We start from the raw sequence: 19847 nt of genomic DNA, 5'->3' as shown, positions 1-19847 counted from the left end.
TCACTTATAATCCTGTGATTTGGTTTCAAACTTTTAGTGAACATATGCCCCTGAACTATGATCTTCACAGGTGCTTCAACACTTTTTTGAAGTGAAATAGGAAAACTCAATGGTATTGGAATAAGAAATTTCTCTTTTCATTTGCCTTAGGCTACATGGAACCAGAGATCAGTGATATATTTCCTCATGTTAGTTAGGTTCTGGTCAAATCAAATATGATTTGCCTCTCTTAAAATAGTTCATTTGAGGACAGATCTTTGATAAAGTACACCACCCCCTCTTGGTATGTTTTTAAATGGCTAGTTTCCTCCTCCCCCTGTTGAAAGTAGGAGGGGATTTTTCTCAGGAAATCACAGAGGGAACCTGGTTGGGTTCTTGAAGGCAAACCTCAAGAAAGTGTTTCCCAGACTCCACAAAATCAAACAAAGAGCAAAATGGGGGCCACTCTCAAGCTACTCCAAACATATGCTCCATCATTTACATTGACCTCTGGTTCTGGGCCCAGAAGTGGGTTTTATTTCCTATGCTTTTTCTGCAGTTACTCTTTGGTTCTCTATATCCATCTGTTTTCTCTTTTTAAATTAGCTGATGGGTCTAAAAAGAGTTCTTTTTCATTTTTTCACTGTATTCATCTTTATTTTTGTTTTGTTTTAGGACAGGTATGACAATTTCCAAGCACCTTACCTGCCAGACCCTCTCTTGTGGTTTTAATTTCCATTTACAAATGGCTAATAATGTTGAGTATCATTTCATGTGCTGGCTATCAATCTACCTTTGCTGTCAAAATTTCTTTTCAAATCTATGCCCTTTTGGAGAGAGAGGGCTTTTGTTTTCATATTATTGTTTTGAAAGTCCTTTATATACTCTGGAAACAGAAGTTTTGTCAGATGTGTGATTTGCGAATGTGTTCTCTGTATTTGACTTTGATATGTCCTGTGATATATTTACATCTCCATACAATTGAATTCTGACAATCCTAGGGCAGAATGGGTGAGGAAATCTCCATTCAACAAATAGTTTAGTCATGCATATTTTGTACTAGGTAATGTTTCAAACACAAACGAGGAGGTGTATACTGTGAATTTGGTCTTAAGGATGTTTTAAGTCCAAAATAGTGAAAAAGGGAAGATAGGGGATAAAAAACTGAAAGGAAAACTTGGAGATGGGAAATACTATGGCATGCTTGGAGGCTTGAAAATCATTTTAGGAAAGAATGTGCTGCTTAATGACTGTAATATGATTGGAAAAAGACATTTTTTAGAATAAACTGGTCTTGAATTATATTTAAAGGGGATTAGACATTATTCTACTCAGTTTTTTGCTGATATGGCTTAAGATTTCAGATGTAAATGAGTCAAGAGAAGATCCAAATGTTAAAACCAAAATGCCATCATGTATGTGTCTTTCCCTATTTCTCTATTATGCTTTCATCTTGGTAACTTAATTTCAGACAGGCTTTATCCTTTTCTTGACAAAGACAGCATCAAGGAATTCTTATCTTCAAAGTGCCCACAGGATTGGCCTCAGCAGAAAGGAGATCTGTCCCTAGGTGATTCATTAGTGCCCTAGTGTCTTTCCAGATACCGGTCACCTTGACTCTTGATAACTGGCGTTGTACAGTTTCCAAAACTAAGTGGGTAGAAAGACAGTGACCCACCAAGATTACCAGGGAAACCTGAGATGCTTTTAATAAAAGAATGAGAACGTATATCATCCCCAGTTGTTTGTAAGTAAGGAGGTGATTGTGGGGTGCAACAAAAGAGAGACCATAGAATTCAAAAAACTGTAAGCCAATTTGGAGTCTCTATTAACCAACAAGCAACTGCCTCAGAAACCCCCAAGAAGGAAGATTCAGAGGGCATCCCTGAGAGGTTCTCAAGGCAGGCTTATAAAGGCAAAAACTGCAAGCTTATCCACAGAAGCAGGAAAGGGGTGTTATCTTTTTAGAGCCACATCTTGGTTTGCAGCTATAAACAGGCAAGCTTATCTACAGAAGCATAAAAATGATGTTAGCTCTTGCAAAATACATCCAATTCTTTTAGTTTATTAACAAGGATTTTTGTTCAATTTTTAACTCTGGGGACTTTCTGCCCTGGACCTTGTGACTCTGGATACCTTCTCCTTGCTTAAGCCTGATTGATAGCTCCTGAACCCCCACAGTGATCAGAATGTATTAGATCTAAAAATGCTTAAGGAAATCCAAGGAGAAACCCTTTATCTCATTTTTGAACATGTTGGGGAACGCTGAGCATGGGTCAATTTTTCCAAAGAAACTGGGATAGTTACCCATGAAGTAACTTGATATTTAAAACTTTCTTTGAAGCTCGATTTAAAAGTTAGATCTAAAGAAACAGGTTGCCTTTTTATTGCTAAAAGCATAAAGATAGGCCTTTAGGCTCATTGCAATTTTTCAGTAGAATGGAAAGGCAGATATCATTAGTAACATGCCAGTAGCTGCATGTACTGGAGGTCTTAAAATGTCAAGGTAAGGGGCCACTGTCAACTTTGGAGAAAAGATTGAATAGCAATCTGGAAAAATACCTGGATTTGACTACCTGAAAAGACTTCTTACATACAGAGTAGTTCAATATTATAAAGATATCTTAAGAGTATACAGCTTTATATATTGATAATCTCCAATTCAGTGGGTCATAACAGGGGTGATTTGTTTTCAATAGACATTTAACTTGAGATATTTTTGCTCATCACAGATATAGAGACAGAGCAGTGCTGGTACTGGCATTGAGTGCATAGAAGCCAAGGATATTGGTAGACATCCTACATGCACAAGACAGAAACCCACAGCAATGGATTCTCTAGTCCAAAATATCAGTAATGTCAAGGCTTCAAAATGATTCTATGGTTGAAGAAGCACAGGCTAAAGATTTTTCTTACCTTCATCATAAATGGCAAGTCCCTGATGATATGGAAATCTCACGTCATTTAAAATATTTGTAAAGAAAAATAGTGACATATTTTAATTTTGAGAGCACTAAAACCTATCTTTGAGCCAGTGTATACTCATTTATTTCATTGCAATAATGAGCAGCTATTTTTGTCAGGGATGATGGCATATTTCTAAATGCATAATACATGAACAATGACCTCAAAATTTTCTTTATAGGAAAAGTTAATTATGATATATCTCTTAACCAAGTCCTTAAAGATTTGTTAATATACATGAGCCCTCCAGTAACTTCCTCAGTCTGGAAGCATATTCCCAGCTTATAGTTAAGAAAATTGAAGTTAAAGAGTTTAAGTATCTTGCTCAAATTCACTGATTAGAATCAGAACCTGGCCACAGTTGTTTAATCTCAAGACAAGTGATCTTCCCAATTCATTATAACAACAAGGATCAATGCTGCATATAAATAAGTGAATTTAATAAAAATGTAGCAATAAGCAAATACTAAATGATATCTTATGGAAATGAGAAAATAAGTGCAGTTATAATAGTGTAGGGACTCAGGATGCAGATTATTATTTCATTTTTAAAAGATAGCTGCATTAAACTTGAAATTGTTACTGTTACCACATACATAAATATATGTCTTAATAACTGGAACTTGTAAGTGTTACTTTATTTAGAAGTAGGTTCTTTGCAGATATGCTTAACTTAAATCTTTATAGATAGGGCAGTATTTTGGATTGTGTAAGTGTTTGTATCAGAGAGGATTAAGGTGATTTCATACATACACACACACAAACACATCAGTTTTGTAAAGAGGAAGCAGAGAGATATTTGAAGCTGCCTTCAATATTGCTGTGTTAAAGCCATGAGCCATTGAATGCTGACAACCACAAGATGATGGAAAAGGCAATGAATAGAGTTTCCTTTAGAGTCCCACGATGAAATGAGACCCTGCAGCAGCTTGATTTTGGCCCAGTGCTACCAACTTCAGATTTCCAGACTCCAGAACATTGAAAAATAAATTTCTGTTGTTTCAGGCAACCCAAGATTTTGGTATTTGTTCAGGAGCCACAGGAATTTAATTACAAAAAGTAAGATTTGGAAATGCATAGAATAGTTAAAATAGAATGAGGCAGAACACAAAAACATTAACAAAGTCATGGAAATTTAAAAAAGGAAGGAAATGCATCCCCTGATGTTGTTTAATCAAGAATCACAGTGAAATATGGAACAAAAAGCAAAAGTAAAACCAATATTAATAACAGCATCTAGTGTACTTATATCTTATAATTGATTTTTATATTTTAAAAAGCATCAAATATTTAAGATAATTTAAATAAATTTCATTACAAATTTATGTTATAAGTACACTATCATTATTATCTCCATTTTAAAGATGAGAACTTTTTAAAGTTTTCATAATTATAAACCTTGAAATGAAAAAAATAGTAAAGAAAGAATAATAACTAGCAAAAATAACTAAAAATAACCAATATAAGTAAGCTCATGGGAAACTCCCTGAAATAAAAATGAATTCAATTCAAAACAACGAGTTAGATACATTTAGGATTATTGAAAGAAATCTCTTTTTGTGAATTTGTTAGAGATATATTCGTGTTACTTGAAATCAAAATTTTGTAGCATAACATTACCATCCATAAAGCCACTTAAAACACTTACGGATGAGAGAAGAGAAATAAAGGTGACAGACATATTTTTATGTGCTGACCAATGAAGGGGATTTTAAGAAGAATCTCAAGACAAAGAGTCACCAAAGAGTTATAAAGGGTCCCCTAAATATTAATGTCCTTCCCACTTTGCCATTTTATCCACATCTACTAAAACACAAGCTACTACTTAAAGCCTCATTTTGAAACCTTAAGTACAACTAGGAAATTTACCCTGCAGAAAGCAATTTGAACCCCACCAGTTTCCTGAGAACCACTTTCACATCCTTGTTCAGCAGGCCATGTAGATCAGGGGCTTCAGCACAAGAATCACTGCTGGATAGAATACTGTGGCCACTTTCTCAGTTTCCATCCTGTAGGCAGAGCTAGGCCTGCAAGGAAGGAAAAAGATCAGTCCATGGAAGATATCTATGGCTGTGAAATGGGTGGCACAGTTGGATAAAGCTTTGTGCCTTTCCTCTGCAGAGCACTTCCTTAGGATGGTGGTGAGAGTAAATATGTAGGAGGTGAAGATGATCATGTGGTGATGATCTCATAGAAAGTGTCCACAATAAATAAGAGTAGTTCATTCATAGATACATCAGAGTAGGCAAGAGATAAGAGAGGGGGTAAATCACAGAAGTGGTTAATCACATTTGATCTATAGGATGGGATCCCAAGAGCTAAACAAATGTGAATTAGAGAACACACTGTTCCACAGAGAGAGCAGACAAACCCCAGTCCCAAACAGAGTTTCTGCAACCTGATAATCATGTACAGCAGTGGGCAACAGATGACCACAAGCAGTCATAGGCCATCATAGTCAGCAGGTTGATGTCAGTGACCACACATGCACAAAACAAAAATAATTGCATGGTGCATGTCAGAAAGGAAGTGGCTTTTTCTTTACTTATGATATTGGCCAGCATCTTAGGCACAATGATGGTGGAGTAGCAAAAATCCATAAGGGATAAGTGGCTAAGGAAAAAGCACAATGGGGGTGTGAAGCTGAGAGCTGACTTGCATCTCTTTGATCATACCCAGGTTGCTCATCCTTGTGACTCCATAGATGAGAAGGAACATGAGGAAGAAGAAGATGCTCAGCTCAGGGAGGTCTGACAATTGCAGGAGAATGAATCCTGAATTAGTGCTTTAGTTTTCCTTCTCCATTTTCACTATACTGCATGTAGAAGAAACCACATAATATTTTTGTCTATCTCCTAGGAACATACTAATGGAGGAAAAGTTATTTTATATTAACTTAAGAAATATGGAGATTATATCAAACTTTGTTTATATAAGTTATATGAAAAATAAAATTTTAATTTACTCCAGTTGTGAACTACCATATTGGAGTCCACTGATCAAAAATAAATTTAGCATACAGAAAAGCCATACTGGTGGCTGCACATATTGCCACAATAGAATTGGGAAGTTCTGTGAGGTTAGATGGTCTGTTGGGCTTGAAGTAGGTCCAATTACATGCTTAAAACCCTATGAAAATTAACACACCCATTCTCTGAAAAGCTTAATAAGCTCTATACAATTATGGCTATTTTGATACTATATAATTTATCTTTTTTTCATTCATTCTATCAGTAACAAAGTTTACCCAGGAAGGCTTCTTTGCAACCCTGTTGTTGGAGAATCTGAGATCACAGACTGTAGGAGGAGTACACACTGAACTTCACATGTGTGCAATGCAAATAGAGTGAAGAGAGGGTAGACTAGAAATCATGCAACCCAGAAATTTTTTCCATACATTGGACTAAACTGCAAGAAATAGAAACAGAGAATGGTTCTGAAGTTAGATTTTCTCATTTACTTAATAAAAAACAGATTATTTGCCTGCCCCAAGAGAAAAATTGAGTAATATGAACTTAAAAACTATTCTTCCAATTTTTCTAGGCCAATAGTATAAAACCAAGTTGTAGTAAACACAATGGAAAGTGCAAAAGAATATATTTCCTTTCCTGAACAATGATAGGACCCAAGTACTTGACTCCCTATGATCAACTCATGAGCACATAATCTCAATCTTTAGAGTAAATATGACATGTAAGGAGCATCTTCATGGTCATTTTTACTTTATTCTATGAAGGAAATTGGTGTAGGAGGAAAGGGGAAGAAGAAAAGAGGGGAAAAGAAGGAAAATAAATACCATTTTGTTTAGCCTGTTTTCCTTCTCATGCTAGTAGATGCTATCTATCATTTGTTGTTCAAATGAAATTGTGCCAACTTCTCATTGACTGTCTCTTAATGCCAAAAGAAATATTCTTTGCCATAATATGAGTTCTGCTAAAAATGATCTAATTAGAAGGATTGAATTAGACATAATTTAAAGATCTTTTTTGCTTATAAAATGTATTTATTTCCATTTTCAAGTTACTTGAGTCTAGTTCTAGCTAACAGACATGATGGACAGATCTGTCCTTCCTAGTCCTGAAGATATCAGAATGTATACAGATTAGAACTAAAATATTATACATTAATTATCCTTCTAGGAACTGGGTATACTAAGTTCTCTAAACAACTATTATTCTCCATGGAATCAAAAAAGTTAAAAGTTAAAACTAAAAATAACTATACAGAGGGTATTAGATGCAACAATTAATCTCTATGGCATATATTAGGAAATATTTTTAATTCTAAATTGGGGCACAATTATTTAACACCACATATACCTCCTTCCACATTTCTCAGTGCATTATGGAATTCTACATCTCAGTATTGTATACGTGAACCACAGTTCATAATATTCTGAATTTACATGAATATTTTAATGAACTTTCCCCTTCTTGTAATAATACAAAATCTCCTATCTTCCTGAAGGCCATAAGGTCTAAAACCATGTTTCTTCCTATGAAACGGTGCTCAAAGGATATTAAGGAATGACAATAAAGAAAGAAAGAAAGAAATACATAGACAAATGGGTTCAGGGGGTCTGAAGCTTAGCAATAAAGACAACAGACAACTTTATTCTTAACTAGTTCCTGCTTATATAGTGCAGGGTTTAGGTGACTAAAAGCATGCATACATTTCATGATAAAACAGAGTGCCAACTTATCAGTATATTACTCCCTACATACAAGAGATAGCCAACCAGACCTTGGGGCTTAAGAAAAAACAAACATTCTCTCCCTCTCAGACTGTCCACCAATTAAGCAGATAACAGTCTCCACAGTTTATTGCTGATGCCACTCCAAAGCCAGTTGCACCCAATAAATTCCTCAGGTTTTCCATTAACCCTGGCTCCTACATCTCCGCCTTCTTATTTTATAAGCCAGGGTGACTGTGCCTGTCTTAGGGTGCCCTTAGGCTTTGAAGTAAGGGTTTTACCCATCTTTGCCTACCAGTCAAGCTGTCTGACTTTGATTCAGGAGGGAGCCAAGGGCTTTAACCAGAATCACAGTGTTAGCACAGCTCTGCTTAGTGGCACGGCTTGCTACTTTGAACACTTGTTGTTTGCCACAGCTGAGGAGGAAGAGAAAGAGTATAAACAACCCCAAACCTAAACCTATAGTAGTCAAAAAATGATGTGATTTCCACCAGTAAACAGGATTAAGATTTTTTAGCTCTTGGATAAGTGATTGTATAACATCACTTCCGTTAGGTATTTGTAAATAACTTTGAGATATTTCTAAAACCTGCTTTTGTAATTTTAAAATATCAAGACTTAAACTATCTGAATGTCCCAAAATATGCCTCTTTACCTTTTCCTATTCTATTTCAGAATGATTATATCTTAAAAGGGTTATACAAAAATTGCTCTCATTCCAGTCACATTTTAAACTTCATAAAAAATGTAAATTATACATTTGATCTCCAATATGAACCAATGCTGTCTCTATATCATTTAGTCTATTATTAATTTGCTCATCAATATGAGATTGACTATGCCACAGTTCACTGGCATTTTTATGCCATTCTCTAACATAATGCTGCATCTGTGTAGTTTGATGCAATGCAGTTCCAGGAACCGCGGCTGCTGTGATAATTCCAATGATTCCAATGACAGCTGCAATAATGAGTCCAATTAGTCTCTTAGTCCTTTTCAGATATTCTTTTGCCAAATGGATCAGGATCTGTGTTTCTGGAGAGGGTTGCCTGGATCTTGACATCTGCACTGGCAGCCAAATACCTCTTCTTTTCCTTGCTTCTATGATCGTCTCATTTTCCTGCAACATAAATGCTTGGAGACACTTGAATAGAGAACATTTCTCACAATTAAAAGTTTGATTTCTTATATGCATATGACCTTTAACAAATACATATGGATCTCTAGTACATATTTGCATATGATGTTTATGGCTGCTATTTAAAAGGAAGTTATGGTTACTAGAATTTGCTATAAAAATTGGTCCCAGTCCTAAGAAAATTTTCCATAAATTTCTCTGACTAATGTTATATTTATCATCCCATGGATTTGGCACAAATCATCCTCTATGTATTAAATTCTGACTTAACTTGCCTGTCCATATAGTCTCAGTTATCCCGGAGTTAGAGATGGGAGGCCCCATAGGGGCTGTATCTCTTGCAATTCCATAGGAATCATTAATTGTGATAACTGCTCAATCCATATGACAAAACTGCCATCCATTCCAACTTCTTTTCCCATCTAACAGGCAAGTATTATTTGATTTCATAGATTTGTAAAAGGGATATACGTATAGGTAATTATGAGAATCATTCTGAGTCTTAAACCATGTAGTTCAATTGCTTATTGCCATACATGGTAATTCATTGCCTATGCATATGGTCTTTCTAAAAATGGAAGAGTTAAATTTGACACCGTTTTTCCTTCTTCCTTAAGTAGTTTTGGAAGCCTTGAATCTATAGGACCTGGGAATCCTAAACTAGTATTCATATATATTGGTAAAGTTGGATCTGCCCATGCTAGGGCTTGCAGCGAAGGTGGGTTAGGAATATAAGCCCAATAAGTATAATTATACCCCTGTCCTTCAGCAATTAAAGTTATATGTCCTATAATGTACATTACCCACTCAGTTATTTTCATCAGAGTCGACATGCCTGGGTTTTATTCTTTTCTAGGGAATCCAAACCTAGATTCCGTCATCTGTAATGATAAGAGCAAATCCTCTACCCCACACCTTTATCATGCCTGGTTTCCATAAATCATCCTTGACATCTTTCCAATAGATTAGCTGCAGGTGCAGTTCTGTTTGGGTTGTATCACTTTTCTTTTCCAAATTACTAAAATGTTGTTCTTCAGGAGTCTGTGATGTATTATCATAAATGTTTAAAACATTTAAAGTAAATAATGCTTTTGCTAATTGATCTTTAGGTGTACTTATTTTTACAACATCCTCCTCCTATCATCTCCCCCTTTTTGTTTTAAGAGCATAGACTTGAGTGTCCAGTTTGTTCGTTCAATAATTCCTTGCCCAGAGGGATTATGTGGAATTCCTGTGATATGAGTAATATGAAAAGTAGTACAAAATTTATGAAATTGCTTCCCTTTAAGCAGGACCATTGTCTGTTTTAATAGATTGAGGGCATCCCATAACAATAAAAGCATGAAGTAAATGTGATCAAACATGACAGAAATGTTCTCCAGATTGTGCAGTAGCTCAGATGAAGTGAGAAAAGGTGTCTATGACAATATGTACATATTGCATTCTACCAAAATGTGAACTATGAGTAACATCCATTTGCCATAATTCATTTGCTTTTTGATCTCTAGGATTAATCCCTGAGGAAATGGGAGTGTATTTAAAGGTCCACATGTTGGACAAGTCCTAACCATGTCCTGAGCTTGCTGTTTAGATAAAGATGGAAATTTCTTTCATAGCCCTTTGCTATTAATATGAGTCAATTTGTGAAATGTTGTGGGATTTTGAATTACCCCCACAAAAGTATCTGCTTGCTGATTTTGTAATAACAAAGGACCCAGAAGATTGGTATGAGCTCTTATATGCATGATAAAAAGGGGATTGATTCGACTCCTGAATAATGTTTGTAAATCTAAAAACATTGGGGACAATTCATCTCTTTCAAAGAAGCTGTTTCAATGTGAGTAACTGTTTGGCAGACATATTCAGAATCAGAAACAATATTAAGAGATTGTGGAAAATTTTGCAATACCTGAATTACAGCTGCCGATTCATTGTGCTGGGCTGAGGTATAAGGTGTTTTCTAACTTTTGTTTTCCCCTGGGGTGACATATGCAGTCTGCCCATTACTACTACCATCAGTAAAGTCAGTAATGGCTCCCTCCAGCAGGGCAGCCCGAACTATTTTAGGCAAAATCCATTTTGTTCTTTTTAGAAATTGTAAAAGTTTTGAAATAGGCAAATGATTATCAATTTGCCCTTTAAAATCACGTCACGCTATTTGTCAAGAGGTATTGAAGATAAATAGATTTTGAACCTCTTTCTTCATGAGATCACACACTATGTGATTAGGATTATTTCCTCTTAATTGATAATATCTTTGGCGACCTTTGGCTATTAAAGAAATTATTTTTTGCAAATACATATTTAAACGTTTTTGTGCATTGTTTGGTAGAAAAATCCATTCTAAAACACCATCTTGCCAAAATAGGCCTGTGGGAGATTGCAAGGTAAAGAAAATAATAAAATCAACAGGCTTTTCTAGATCAGCTTATCTATTTGAATAAGCTGTCCTTCCTGGATCCATTGTTCAATTAATTGTAATTCTCGTTCAGCAACAGCTGTTAACTGCCTTCTGCTTAATAAATCAGAACCTCCTTGCAAATTACAAACAAGTTCTGTAACATAAAATTAGGAATCCCTAAAGTGAGTCTAATCCAGTTAATATCTCCTAACAGTTTTGGAAAATCATTTAAAGTTTGTAAATTATCTCTTCTTAATTGTATTTTTTGAGGAGTTATTTTATTAGCTGCTATTTGCATTCCTAAGTATAGGTAAGACTCAGTCAGTTCAATCTTTTCTGGAGCGATGTGCAGCCCGTATTGAAGTAAAATCTTTATAATAGCACTGAAAGCTTTTTCTAAAGAGTCGTCATTGTCACATGCAATTAAAATATCATCCATATAATGAATGACAAGGGCCTCTGGAAATTGATTTCTTGTTTCTTGTAAGGGCTGATGCACAAATATTTGACACATGGTATGACTGTTCATTATCCCTTGGGGTAAAACACACCATTGATACCTCTGCAATGGAGCCTGATTATTCAGTGCTGTAACAAAAAATGCAAACTTTTCTCTATCTGATGGATGCAAAGGAATAGTAAAAAAGGAATCTTTTAAATAAATAATAACCAATTTCAAAGATTGAGGAATCATACAGGGTTGAGGGATCCCCGGTTGAAGTGCACCCATAAGGCTCATGGCTTTATTTACTGCCCTTAAATCAGTTAGCATTCTCCATTTCCCAGATTTCTTTTTAACAACAAAAACTGGAGAATTCCAAGTACTCTGGGAAAGTTCAATATGTTGCAATTGTAATTGCTCTTGAACAGGATTGTGAAGGGTGTTTAATTTTTCTTGAGAAAGGGGCTGCTGCTCCACCTATATTGGTGTTGTAATAAGCCATGTTATTGTGGTAATTATGCCCTTCCTTTCAATGGCCCCATCATAAATTTGTTTGCTCCTTAGAGTATCCTAACCATCGATAATCCCTTATTTGCCTAGTGTTTTGAAATTGCATCTTCAAGTATAGTTGTTCTGCCTTCTCTTATAAGTGGGGGATATGTAAATATGCTCCCCACTGTGAAACCAAGTCTCTGCTCCAGAGATTCAAGCTGACATCTGCCACAAAATGTTGTAATGTTGATTTTTGTTCTTCTGGGCCGATTACCTCAAATGTTTCAGTACTTTGATAAATATTAGTCATGGTGTCTATACCAGTAAAAACAGCAGGTACCTTTTTTAATGTCCAATTCTGGGGCTAATTTCTTTTAGCTATGATAGTTACATCAGCTCCAGTATCAGTCAATCCAAGAAAAATTTTTCTTTAATAGTAATAGTAATTTCTGGGTGGTCATCCCCAATAAACGTTAGCCAATAAATTTCATTTCCAGTTGACCCAAAACCTCCTTAATGGTTAAAGGGCAGAGAAGCAGGAACATGATAAGGCAAAAGTAGTAACTGAGCAATTCATTGCCCAGTTTTAATTTGAAAAGGCTGTAAAGATTGGGCCATAATTTTCAATTACCCATCAGTGTTGATAGCAGTGAGATATTCTGGATTTATTCCTTGGTCGGCGAGATGAAGCCGGTGATAATGTACTTGAATGGGCCTGCCTAGGGCAGAATCAATTTGGTCCTTAATTAGCTGTATTATCCTTTTTATGGCCCAAGGTGCAAAAGATATTATAAGGAGTAGGGTTATTAAGGGGCCTAATATAGGGCGGAGGTAAGGGAGGATTCCGTTGAGTCCCCAGGAGGAACCTCCTTGGGCTTCCCATTCACGTTTGTGGTTTGCAATTCCTTCCCTAAATTTGGTTATTGAATTTTTAATTAAGCCAGAATGATCAGCATAAAAGCAACATTCCTCGCCTAATGCTGCACAAAGCCCTCCTTGTTTAAGGAAGAGCAGGTCTAGCCCTCTTCTATTTTGGAGAACTGTTTTTGATAGGGACATAAGGGACTTTTCAAGGTGGGTGATGGAAGTTTTAATACAGGTTAAGTCCTCGTCTATGGCAGCCCTTAGGTGAGAGAGGCTCTGTTGCTGGAGGGTGATTGAGGCGATACTGGTGCCTAGACCAGCAACACCAGTAGATGGATTCTTAGACTTCAGTCATCTGTCAGCTTAGCCATTGTTGAATAGGTTATAGCAGGGCTTGCTGGTTTATTAGTAGCTTCAGCTGTGCTGGAGAAAGAAAGAGAGAAAAATGCCTTTTCTCAGGGCAACTTTTTTGCCCTGGACAGATTGTTATTGTCTATCTGTTTTGTTAATCACTATGGCAACCATCTGACTGAATCGAATTCTTTAGAATATATACACACTGATTTTCTGCCCCATATTAGGATCTGATCTGGTCCTCGCCAAATGTTGACAGAATTTTTTAAACATTTGACCTGTGTATTCAGGACCATCATCAGTTTTTATATGCTGAGGAATTCCTAAAGTGGCAGGTAGCAAAAATGAATGCAGAGTGTCAATAGTGACGTGTACCCATAGCAAATGACCAGATTTTTAAAATTGAATTCACTGGATTGATTTAAAAGGAATGCAGGAATGTGGACTGTTTATAATTGGTTGTGCATTTTTGCTAATTTTAAATTTATTGCATGCAGTTTTTATGATACTTTCTCACAATAGTGGCCAAATTTCGGTTTGCTTACATGACCGGGCCCAGTTGGGTCCTCTGGGAACTGGCTAGGGACCAAGAGGAGCTTCCTGGGACCTAGATATCTTTATTAAAGTACACCTCTTTCTGGGGGGATAGCCAGTCCTCCCAGCTAGAGTGTACATTTTAACTATTTTTTACCAAGGTCATGTGATAGCAATATCAGTTGCATGTAATGGCAACATCAGGTGAACAAAAAAGACTCCACAAGTATATTTTTTCCTTGCATTCAACCCTCAAATCTGATCTGCTTCCAATATAAGCCATGGTTATTTTAGGATAAATTTAGCTTATACATATGTAGTTTATATAAAGATTGGACAAAGCCTTAAGATATTTTGGCTTAAAGGAATATAGGTATTTATATGATTTGAATATGATTTAGCCAGTAATAGATTCACTTATAGTAATAGTACTTAGATTAATAGATTAAGCCACCTGGTTTTGGGCAAGAAAAGAAGCACTTTTTGCCAGTATAATGATACCCAGGAGAAAATCAGTATTTTTTATACAGATAACAACATGATAAAAGTTAACATAAGTTATTTTGATAAAACACAGACTCTGCTTTCTAATTAATTATTTAGAATTTTTTAATATCTTTTCATTAGAACAGGCTAAAAGTTCAAGAAAACATTGTCATTTTAGACTCATTAAATCTTTCTTGATTTTAACCATAATTTCTATTTTTACAAACCCTCAGCACTTATTATATTAGTTTAGGCTTTATTCCATATTCCATTATTCAAAAATAATGTGTAGGGGGCAATTTTTTGAATAATGACCCGATTTGTTACAATTAAAACAGATGGGGCCGTTGTTTTGAGGACGATTTTGTAAGACAGCTAATATTGCTAGAGTATTAGGATTTATTCCGTTACAAAGTTTAATATAATTGGAGAGGTCAGTGTTATGAAAAGGGTGGATTGCCGTCTGACAGGCGGTGTTAGCATTTTCATAAGCGAGATGCTGGATAAAATCACTTTCGCTTTCCTGATCACCGAGAATGCATTGGGCTGTGGTCTGTAGCCAACTGAGGAAGTCAGTATATGGCTCATTGGGGCCCTGAACTATTTTTGATAAAGAGGAAGTGAGAGCCCCTTTTTGGGGGAGTAGCCTCCATGCTTTAATGGCGGCAGACTGCACCTGGAGACCAAGTCCTCAGGGGTATTGTGCTTGGGTAGAATTAAGATGATAAGGACTTGACCCTAGAAGCTTTTTTAATGGCCAAGATTTTGTGCTGTCTTTTAAGATGTTGCTTTCAGCATACTTTTTATACTGCTCCTCATAGTCTGCTTTCCATAACAGGAAATCGCCACCTGATAGGGTGGCTCTGGCGAGCTGTGACCAATCATTTGGAGTAAGCTCCTTTTTGCTAATATTGTCTAGCAAAGCCAGAGTAAAAGGGCAGTTGCTCCATAATCATGTACGGCTTTCTTTAGTTCTTTTAAATATTTTAGATTAATCCTTTTGCATTTATTGGTTCGGGGTGTTTCCTCCCACACGCGGCTACGCTCGTGGCTACATTCTGATTTTATTTCATCCTCATTATTGGCCTTCTCGCTCCCTTCCTCCTCACTGCTTTCCTGTTCAGACTGAGTCTTGGAAGCTTCTGACCTTGCCTTTTGCTGGCTACAGAGGACCAGAAAAAGTGTAGTGGGCACAGCGGGGGTTAGAGGGCTTATTTTGGTTAGTCATTAGAGAGAGAGAAGAGAGCGCCTGACTGGCAGTTTGCAGGGAGTCAAGGAGGTGATTATTTTGCAGTTGTTGTCGGTTAGCTCTGGCCTGTTCTTGGGCAAAGAGTTCATTAAAGGCATTTGCACTGTTTCTAAGCATAGTGGCCACTTCCTCCAAGGCTGTATATTGTGGCAGGAAGGGCGGAACTCGGGGCATTATAGGATAGCAATGGTGAGGAGGTTGTGGTGCACATGGCACATGGGGGGGGTCAGAAGGCTGGGAGGTTATTAAAAGCTGAGAAGGGTTTTTCGGCACAGGGAGTTTTATCTTCTTGGAGGTCAGTGTCATTTGGTATATCTATAGCGACAGAATTACATTCTGAGTGGGGTCTGGAGAGGGGACGTGCATTTTTTAAGGCATTTTCTCCCTCTCTATAAAGCTTTAGTATTTCAGGGTCTGAATTTTTTAAGGCGTTTTCTCCCTCTCTACAAAGCTCTAGTATTTCAGGGTCTGAAGGGGAAGTTTTTATGGCCTCATTGATTAGGTTCCAATAATTGAAGGCTGTAACTGATACCTTTTCCGGCCCGAAAATTTTCTAATAGTCCTTTAAACAATCTCCTACTCTCGACCAGCATTTTTGGTCTATGGTCCCATCAGCAGGGAACCATGGACAGGTTTGATAGACAAACTGAAAGAAATTTCTAAGGTCCTTTTTCTTAACTCTCGCTCCTCGTGTCTTGAGGGTTTCTTTTAATTGTCTCACGTAAAGCTCATGTGTACTAGATTCCTGTCCCATAGTGAATTTTTTAAATGAAAATGAAAGTGACTTACTGTATGATCCTTCGCTCTTCTCTTTGTTCGTCTGTCGGCGCAAGGCAATGTCGCCGGGGCTGCGTTCACAGGCGAGTTACTTCTGTGGCAGTCCGGGGTTATGGGAGGGCCCTCCTCATTTTTCAGTGCGTGACACTTCTATCTCTCAGCTAGCGGTTGAGCCCCACGTCGGGTGCCAATTGTCCCGACCCGCAGGACAGTCAATGGGGTCCGCCACCTGCTGAGGGAAGAATGGCTATGGGACAGAGAGACGCAAGAAGGACAGCAAGACAGGATTCTGATCAAGCTGCAAATTTTATTAAGCAAGCCGGGTGTATATATACCGACTTGGGGAGGGAAGTAGGGTATGTGGATCATTATGATAGGAGGGAGTTCGCGCCGGCGGGAAGGGTTGGTTAGATGATTGGTGGCACTTGTTGCCAGGGAGAAAAGGGGCAGAACAGACTCTTGGCAGGAACCTATTTCTGTGAAGAAACTTGTTGTAATATGTAGGTGCTATTGCATCAGCCAGGGTGGCCATGTTGGCTTAATCACCATCTTAGGTTAGCCTCTGGTCCCCAACAATGAGCCATGCCCTGAATTAAACCTGTAGTATATGGAGAATTCACTCCATACTGGGCACAAGATTGTTTCCAATCTTTTAACAATTTAAAAAGAATGGGCTGGTGATGGATCTCTAAAGCGCCCTGAGGATTATTTTGATCAGGAGGCAAGTGATTAATTGTCACAGGAAAAGCTGATAAAAGTTGTACCACCTCCAAGTCCCCTTGCTGAAATCCCTGCAGTAGGTATTTCACTATAGGGGTTTTAGGTACAGGCTTTGGTACTATTATATGGTTCATGGATATAGCTGCATCACCAGTAGCTGTAAGAAACGTATTCAGAAAAGGCTGTGAAATTAAGGGATTGGTCATAGGGGCAGAAGGTAGATTGCAAATTTGTACAGGGAATATGGAATTTTGTTGATGTAAAGTAGCTTTTGTTTGATAAACATCTGGAAAGTCTTGAGTGCGAGTGACACTAGCCTTATTTAAAGAAGGGTTGGTATTGGCTGTGGGATAAGAGCACTGAGAGTGCAAGGATTTAACATTCTCCTCATCTGTCCTCACACCCTCCTCCTCACTAAATTTTATTTCCTTTTTATTTACATCTGCAGTCATAGTCATGTTTTTTCAGGAAAAAAATCACAGTTTCCCCATCTTTGCTTCCTGACTGTAAGGGATCTAATGCTGCAGCTATTTGATGGCACAATGCCCACAGTGATAATGGGACAGTCTCCCCTTTTTGATAAGCCCTCCAAAGAGCCTTCATAACTAAATGTCATTGTTTTAAATTCAAAACATTATGACCCTCAGTGTGAAACCAATGGCAATGTTTTTGAATGAGATCAAATAAGCCTAATTGTTCAGATATTTTAACAGGTACCCTATTAGCTTCTAACAGTGTTTTCAATACACACACATACTCCCCCAGCTGCCCATTGTGATTATCCATTACCCTGATGATCCAAGGAGAATGCTTACTTATGAATACAACTCAAGTCCTCTTCTATTGGCTGGACACATGTGCCTTTAATGGAGACTTTTCCTTGGCTCCTTAATATTGTCTGGGGGTCTTCTTTTTCTTCTTCAAGCCCCACGTTGGGTGCCAGATGTTGCTTCCTATGAAATGGATCTCAAAGGATATTAAGGAATGACGATAAAGAAAGAAAGAAAGAAAGACATAGACAAACGGGTTCAGGGGGTCTGAAGCTTAGCAATAAATACAACAGACAAGTTTATTCTTAACTAGTTCCTGCTTATATAGTGCAGGGTTTAGGTGACTAAAATCATGCATACATTTCATGATAAAACAGAGTGCCCACTTATCAGTATTTTACTCCCTACATACAAGAGATAGCTAACCAGACTTTGGGGCTTAAGAAAAAACAAACATTCTCTCCCTCTCAGACTGTCCTCCAATTAATCAGATAAAAGTCTCCACAGTTTATTGCTGATGCCACTCCGAAACCATTTGCACCAATAAATTCCTCAGGTTTTCCATTAACCCTGGCTCCTACAAAGCCACAACAGAATTACTACAAATATGCAAAATATAACTGACCTTCTGGTAGAAAATTTATTTTAACAGCTTTCACACCTTAGCTTCTTTTTAGGCATGGGCAGGCACTGGAATTGAACTCACCTCTCTGACATGGCAGGTGAGAACTCCGTCACTGAGCGACCATCACACTGGTTACAACTGAGCACTTTTCATGTGCTAGACAAATATTCACTCATTCTGTCTTAAAAGCTCACCAACAGATCATAAATATTATAAGATAAGAAGTTTATTATTATATCTGAGCACAATTGTCAACTCTGCTCACTCACCTATTGTAGATGACTGAGACACAGACAGATGTCAAACTGGGTGATTTATTAAATGATAATTTAAAAATCTTGTTAAAATTTGGGCCATGTCAAAACCAAAGCATCATGCTTACTTCTGGTTTTCTGATCCATATGACCCAGAGCCAGTGCTAGGGCTGCATTTACCCGAATGAATGTTTAGTTTTGGCAGCCATTAAATGAGAACACTTCAAACATATGTTATGGATGTGCTGTTTTCATAAAGTTAAACTGAGTCACAGTGTTCCAACACATGTCTGTATATTCCTGGGTATACTCAAGGCCTTTTCAAAGCGTATCTGAACAGAAAGTAGTTCCATGTAAAGCTGTTTTCATATTTACAATAATTATGTAATATATTCCTAATATTGATCTGCAAACAGAATGAATCCAACATTGAGAAATTCTGGTTCTTTAAATCACCTTCCCTTTCCCAACTCATGAACAAAGTAAAGGTTTTAACCAATTTATATGTGGTGAGAATCCCCATAAATAAAAGCATGTAGGAAAAAAAGGGATAAGTTGGAAAATTGTTATGTGTGAGTCATTGTTTTGTTTTGAATTCTTCAATCAAAGCATCTTAAATGCATGTTTAGATTTGTTGCTTATTTTGGTCTCATATATACTACTTTTAGGTCAAAGTATGTTTCTAAACTTGGAATTCTTATTCTAAGATACTCTCCAGTTTGTCAGAGATTCAAAACATCAAATCCAACCTAAGCTTTAGTTCTTCCACTTGCACCTCCATCTCCGAGAGGATCTCTCTCCAGATTCTTCTCTCTTTCCAAGAAGAGATGGTATTACTTGTATAATGCTTGAGCTGGCTGATTGACCTGTATTCTCAGTTATCTGGTGGGTTCCTGAAAATTCATGATTTTGCAGAATATGTAGCTCTATGTACTATAAGAGTGGGAGCCAATCTCTTTCAAGATTTCTGCACCCTATTTGAAGGCAGAAATCAGATTATATTTTTTAAAGAAGATTCCAAGTATTTGAGATTTTAACAGTTTCCAAATTATCATTTAATAAGTCACACCAGAGTCCTTTTTATATAAACTTCTCAGAAACCAAA

General features: G+C 37.1%; 1 pseudogene; it reads right to left on the bottom strand.

The window, feature by feature from the left end:
* Window positions 1–4808: 4808 nt before the first annotated feature.
* Window positions 4809–5748, bottom strand: LOC143649307 (olfactory receptor 5L1-like; annotated as a pseudogene).
* Between the last annotated feature and the right edge of the window lie 14099 nt (window positions 5749–19847).

The sequence above is a fragment of the Tamandua tetradactyla genome, chromosome 11 (genome assembly GCF_023851605.1).
Source record: "Tamandua tetradactyla isolate mTamTet1 chromosome 11, mTamTet1.pri, whole genome shotgun sequence".
NCBI classification, from domain to species: Eukaryota; Metazoa; Chordata; class Mammalia; order Pilosa; family Myrmecophagidae; genus Tamandua; species Tamandua tetradactyla.
The sequence above is the reverse complement of the archived record's forward strand: the minus strand, read 5'-3'. Positions and strand labels throughout refer to the sequence as shown.